General features: G+C 39.4%; 1 pseudogene; it reads right to left on the reverse strand.

Annotated features, from left to right (window-relative positions):
- Positions 1-1,380: 1,380 nt before the first annotated feature.
- On the reverse strand, positions 1,381-3,397 carry LOC125531153 (annotated as a pseudogene).
- Positions 3,398-6,376: the final 2,979 nt, after the last annotated feature.

Here is a 6,376-nt window from a genome sequence, read left to right on the forward strand (position 1 = left end):
GAGGAAACCCGAGCAAATATTATGATTACAACTCACACATAAAGATAAAAAAGATACGATCAATACCACCCTGACGTGGCCACCAACAAAAGCTCGACACATGCCAAGGATATCCATCTACCTAGGCCATCAACAAGCATGATCGTCTCATCACCCATCTCTCCAGATGCATCGATTTCGACCACACAACACACGATGGAAAAAAACACCGAACACTGCAACAAACACACTACCATGTTGCTCCTTACCAAGTAGTCGGCCATATATGCCCACCATTGCTCTTCCAACCGAGTCACAATGCCAACGGATCCGGGAACTGTTTTGACCTCCATACGGACAAGCCACGAGCAACTGGTCCCGCCAACGTACAACGGCTCCATGATGATGCCTCCAGGAAGAGCATCAATGCAGGAAGTGTAATCCTCATCCAATCAAAGAAGATTTCAACCAAGGGTTTCCGTTAGCTTGGGTCTAGGGGCGAGGAGGAAAAACAACATCACACCAGTGCTTCCTAGGAGGTTAAAGGTGCCTAGCAGAATTTCATCGTCACCTATTTTGGCCAAAGCACCATAACATGATAAAATGGTTTTAACCCAAATCTACCTTGGCTTCTCCAACCCATCATCGATCATTAGACTACCCGCGTGCTATCAGCTGCATCTGCCAAACTAGATCTCGAGACGTGAGTATAGAAACAAGTACAATGCACATCACAAGGACACAAATAAACAAAATTTGCGAGTAGATAGTACGTACAAAGTCCAAATTTGGTGCGAACAATACCCGTTTGTGCTACTAGTCGTGGTTGTGTTGTGTTGATACTTAGCAAGTAGTGGTCTAAATTTTGATTTGAATTGTTGTGGCATGAAGAATGTAGATTATATTGTGCATGTGCCATCAGTTTGCTCTCTCCATCGGTCGACCTCACGCTCATGGTTGTGCTAATCTAACTCATGAAAATACAGAATTATTTTGCTCAAACATAATATCATAAAAATCACATATATCTCATTACCAAGGTGTGGCAAAATGCCACATCTGCTTATTGAACAGTAGCAACACATCCTTGTAAAGACACATTACTTAAGGAGACACATCCTTGTAAACACACATTACTTAAGGAGACTACACAAGTACAACACATGCACGATTATTTCAACTTTTCTAGCTAAGTACCGTGTGATGCGGCCATCATGTATTCGTAAGCACACACACTCGCAAGCTCGAGCTTATTTATTTGCCTACGAGCTAGAAAATGGCTGATTAATCAGTTAGATAGATCAGACATGAACCTTCCAGTACATTTATTCCAGCTTTTTTAGATATATAATATATCAAGTACTGGTAAACCCAAGCTTCGCCTTGGACTGTGGTCGTGGAACTTGGTTGATCAATCAGTTGGATAGATCAGGTGAACCTTCTCCCACCGGTGCCCGTCGGTCGCTGGCAGTTGAAGTACATGGCGGCAACGGGCTGGCTGAGGTTGAAGCGGCGTGCGAAGTTGCACGAGTTAAAGTTTTGGCGCACTTGTGGCGCAAACACTGTCCCCCGCCCTAGCTGCTGGTACAACACCAACACGATGCGGTGGATGCCCATGGTCGGTCTTGGGCTCTCGTATGGCACAATCTCTTAGCCTGCCATTTCATCAACGAATAAGGTAGTTAAGATATGATAAACATGCACTTTTCCCCGGAAAAAGAAAAAGGGATAGCATGTGATTTGTGATTTTTTTACTGTATTTGTCCCCTTCCTTGAGATAATTGATTTGCAGTAAGGTGGAAGATGATGAAAATAACAGTTGTAAAACCGTCTTTAGATTCAACATGGGTGTACATGCATCATTTTGTTCACTACTTGAAGCTATTATTTATGTATATGCCGGAATTTTCTTGCTTACCCTGATTAGCATGGGTGCATTGGTAGCCAATTACTTGTAGTCACAGAAAATGAACTTTAAGTGTATTGATACGTCAATCATAAAATGTCAGATTAGATACATGCTTTCAATATACTCATCGCCATTTTTCAGGGCATTACTCCCTCGATCTTTAAATATATGACATTTTATGGAAATATATGACATCGTAGATATTTATATTGCTTTTCGAGGATCTCACCATTTCACCTAAACCTCATTTAGTTCGGGAAGGAAGTTTGTAGTGCAATTATGTTCCATTGATGGGGCGTTAAAATGGCAGTTGCTACTTGGTAACATAATATGTGTTTTACCTCAACATAAAGCCAATAATCCATTATGTGTTCTCTTCTTGAAGTCATATTACACAAGTAAAAAAAATGCCTCATTTTAAAGTAAATATTCTTCCTTCAATTTTGTGTGTGTCAGTTATGCAACTTCTTGCTTACACACAATTATACCTTTCACTATATGTATAGCAACATTGCACCAATTGATGTGGAAAATACCTAACTAGGTTTGCCAAATACTTTGCAACAATAATTAAAAAAATCTTGCATTATAAAAAATATTCTACAAGTAACAATATACAAAATAACACAATTTCATACATCAGAATAATTTAAACAATAACCTTTTAAAATTATACATTAAGTATAAGGGTTTGCGCATGAATGGAATATCAACTGTAATACCTTGTATGAACCATTTGGAAGAGAGCATGGATGAAAACTTTAGTGTTATGGGAAGAAATTTTAACATATTATTGGATGAAGGAAAGTTTTACATGAATGCAAGGTATGGTAACTGTGTATGCTTGTTTGCATATAATGTGGATATATACTCACCAAAGCTATTGTTTGTTGAGGATGGGACATCTGTCACCATCCTGCATACCAAAGAAATAAATTAATTAGAGAAGTTCACCAACTTATAGCTGTGATCCAAAAAACGTGCATGTCGTAGAAGAAGAAAACTCGTGTAGGAGTTCCGACTTACCAATGCAGGTACTCCCTCAGTGTCGGGTTGCTGGGATTAGGCGCATCAAGATCCACCATAACCTAATTATTTGCAATTAACACAACACATGGCCGACATGTTAGGGGATAAAAATTAACCATGGTTATATTTTGGGTCGAGCTACCAACAAACAAGTTCATGCAACATGCAACAATGAGCTTGCTAGGTGAAGCCCTTGGTCTCCCATGCTCTTTGGAGTCCACACCACACCATACACTATGTCCTATTATCAGTGCAGTACTCCTTTTGAGTTCAAAGTAATAGGCTTACTAGGGTATAGGCAACACGAAAATCATCACCGCCGATATCAACTCTAGGTTTTAGAGAGACTGACGGTGACCGCAACTCCATGCCATTAAACACAGGCCTCCCATCATACATCACAGTTAGAGGCACTGAGCTAGCAAATGGGTCTAAAACATCTCCAACTATATGCGCCCTTGTCAAGGAGTCATTCGCCATGATATTTTGGAGTCTCAAAGCATGTGTATACACTCTTCAACTACAAAAGCATGGAAGATTACAAGGATTTGAGGAGCTATTTATAGACCCCGAGAGGGCTCTACTTTTACATGTGCGTGCCAACACACACACACACACGCGCGTGGTTCACATTCTAATAATTTTGACAATTTCTACTCCCTCGAACAAGAGCTTGCTTTCAGTTGACGTTAGCTACATTCGTTTTAATAGAAATATGGTGCCGATCTACTTTCCACAATATGCCCTTCTACTTGTTTGGTAGAATTTTAGACTTTATTCCTTTGTCGTGCTAGTGTTTTTAGCACCATCTCTTTCACGCGATAAGAGCATATATAACAAATGTTTGGAATCGCATATGTCCTTACCATATCAATTATATAGAGTTATATATCTTGGGTTCTTCCACGCATTAAATTCCAAGAGGAAGGCCTCTACTTCTGATTTTACATGGTATCATTTATATATAATTGGGCATGTATCAGTTGGCTAGCTACAGTGTCAATTAGCCCCAATGCTTAATATAATACTATGCGTCAGTATTCAGTATACATCATTATATCAATTTTACATAAAACGGTTTTCAGATAGGAGGAAAAACGTCGGCCTTGACTTTGGTTGATGTACACTGCCATCACTTCTACATAAGTTCCAATCTTTTTTCCTTATGACAAATAAAAAGTGATACACTTTTAAAATTGAAACAAAAATATAGTAGACGTGTACAAGGGCACAAACCATATGTGGTGTTAAGTCCTCAAATTGGCCGCTTTGACTTATACATTTTAATAAAATATTGTTCTTGTCACTAATTTTTAATTCATTAATTTGACAACTATTAAAATTGATAATGTTTAGCATGCACGTATACAAATAGAGGATCTCTATTGTTGAGAACAGATTCCATGCATGATTTTTATGCCCATGAGCTCATACACCTCTGAAACAGCCACGCATAGTTGACCCTTCAATAACTTCTCCAATTTCTCTCACAAAATACTGAAAAATATGGAGACGTTAATTTATTTTCTCAAAGTTATGGTTTGTCTATAGTATTCTTGAGTTGTGATCTTGGCCCCTTTGTTTTGTGCTCAACTTGGTTTTCAGTAAAGCATTTTGAGAATGTGTTTTCAAAATTTCTCAAAGCAATACACCGAGCTAGGCTTTTGCTCTGCTTTATATATAAAGAAACCACCATAATCACACAAATCGTACACGCGTAGGAAGGGAAAATAGAGTCTGTTGCGGCAACATCACAAACACGCCCAGGTGAAATAAAGAAACATACCAATAGAGGATCATCAATCATGTTGCCTAGACGGTCCTTGTCTCGATGCCTCCAGATCCAGTGCAAGTGCTGCAAGAAGGCCACAAATTTAAACATCGAGTCAGTAGCACATCGTAGAAAGGCCGACTCAATAACCATTTGTTATGTGTAGTCCAAATGGTCTAGGTCATCACCGTAAACACTAACCAGAAGAGGCGCCCCCACATACCGGTATGGTTTTCCTGCACTTCTAGAAACTCATCAAAGTCTAGCTAGGGCCAGCCACTCAGGCCACAGGGCATATTGGACAAAACCCCAAAGGAAATGGGCAGCGGGGCATGAGAAAAGAATGTGGGTCCCAAACTCAAGAACCACACAAAGAAAGAAGAGGCCATCGCCCATGCTGCTCAAAGTAATTCACAAAGTGTTCCTTTCAATGTCAAGAACATTTCAAAAATAGATGCAACGTACCAAGGTGGAAAAACAAAATTAATGATGATGTCCTGGTTCATTTGTTTGTTGACCGAGCACTTATTTTTAGTTCATGGACCTCATTACCGGGCTTGCCGGCTGGGCAATGCCGGGCAATGCCTTACGTTGTTACCAAGGAGGGAGTATGCTATTTTACGGTGATTTACATGAAAAATAACATCTTGAGCGTCTGGACTTATGGTTTTCCCAGGGTTCAAAGAGTTTCTAGGTCTGGTAGTTGTTGTTTTGGCTTAGACTCAGTCACACAAAGTTAGACTTCAACGAGGTTATTGTTTGATGATGACTCCGCAAGATGTCAAATCTTTTTAATAAAAATAATGGTTGCACATCATGTTATAACACACGTATACTTGCAGGATTTAGTGAGAAAATGTGACCAGTCGTTGCACCTGTTAGGTAGTTTCTGTACATGATAGATAGATAGATCATCAATCGTGCACCTTACAAACTTAGCTCTTGATATATCTATTTAATCTTATATGTGTGCAACTGCATCCCATAACCAAAAACTGAAGGGTCTTGCTCTCTTGTACCTTATTTGTCGAATATGATCTATTATACCTTCCTAAATTAACTTCCATCAGAATGCGACACGTGATGTTCTAGGCTAGAATGATAGGCCATGTATGTCAGCTGAAAGAAGGAAGCAAACAGCTTGCTCAAATGCAAATCGACACGTCATGTATGTAACCGTGGGCCTGAGATTAACGCTATGCAGGAATGTTATTCCTCTGTACTACTAAAGCAGTGTACTACATGTAATTTTCGGTCCCCGTCGCTTCGTTTATCTATTTGTGACCCAATTCTAATTCCACCGATCTATTGTGGAAGAATATGACCTCACCTCCACTATATACTAACTTTGGTTTATATTCTCCCGTCGCGATATTACACAGTAATATCTCTTGTGGCCTGTTGCCTTTTAGCTAGATCAAATAATAGTTCATATCCTACAAATTTGCCTAGGAATTATGCTTGACTGTGGCTAAACTCTGATGGCCAAAAACTATGCAAACATAAGTAGACTATACCATAGATGCATCACTAACATTTTGACATAAAACTGAGCTCAGTGCTTAACAAACAACATATTAAGAAAAGGATACTAAAATAATGATAGTGTTGTGGTATATATGCAAAATATTTTTTAAAGGAGGCAAAAGACTTGCCTCATTCATTAATTAGGGGGGGGGGGGGGGGAG

This window comes from Triticum urartu, unplaced genomic scaffold (assembly GCF_003073215.2).
Source record: "Triticum urartu cultivar G1812 unplaced genomic scaffold, Tu2.1 TuUngrouped_contig_6845, whole genome shotgun sequence".
NCBI lineage: Eukaryota > Viridiplantae > Streptophyta > Magnoliopsida > Poales > Poaceae > Triticum > Triticum urartu.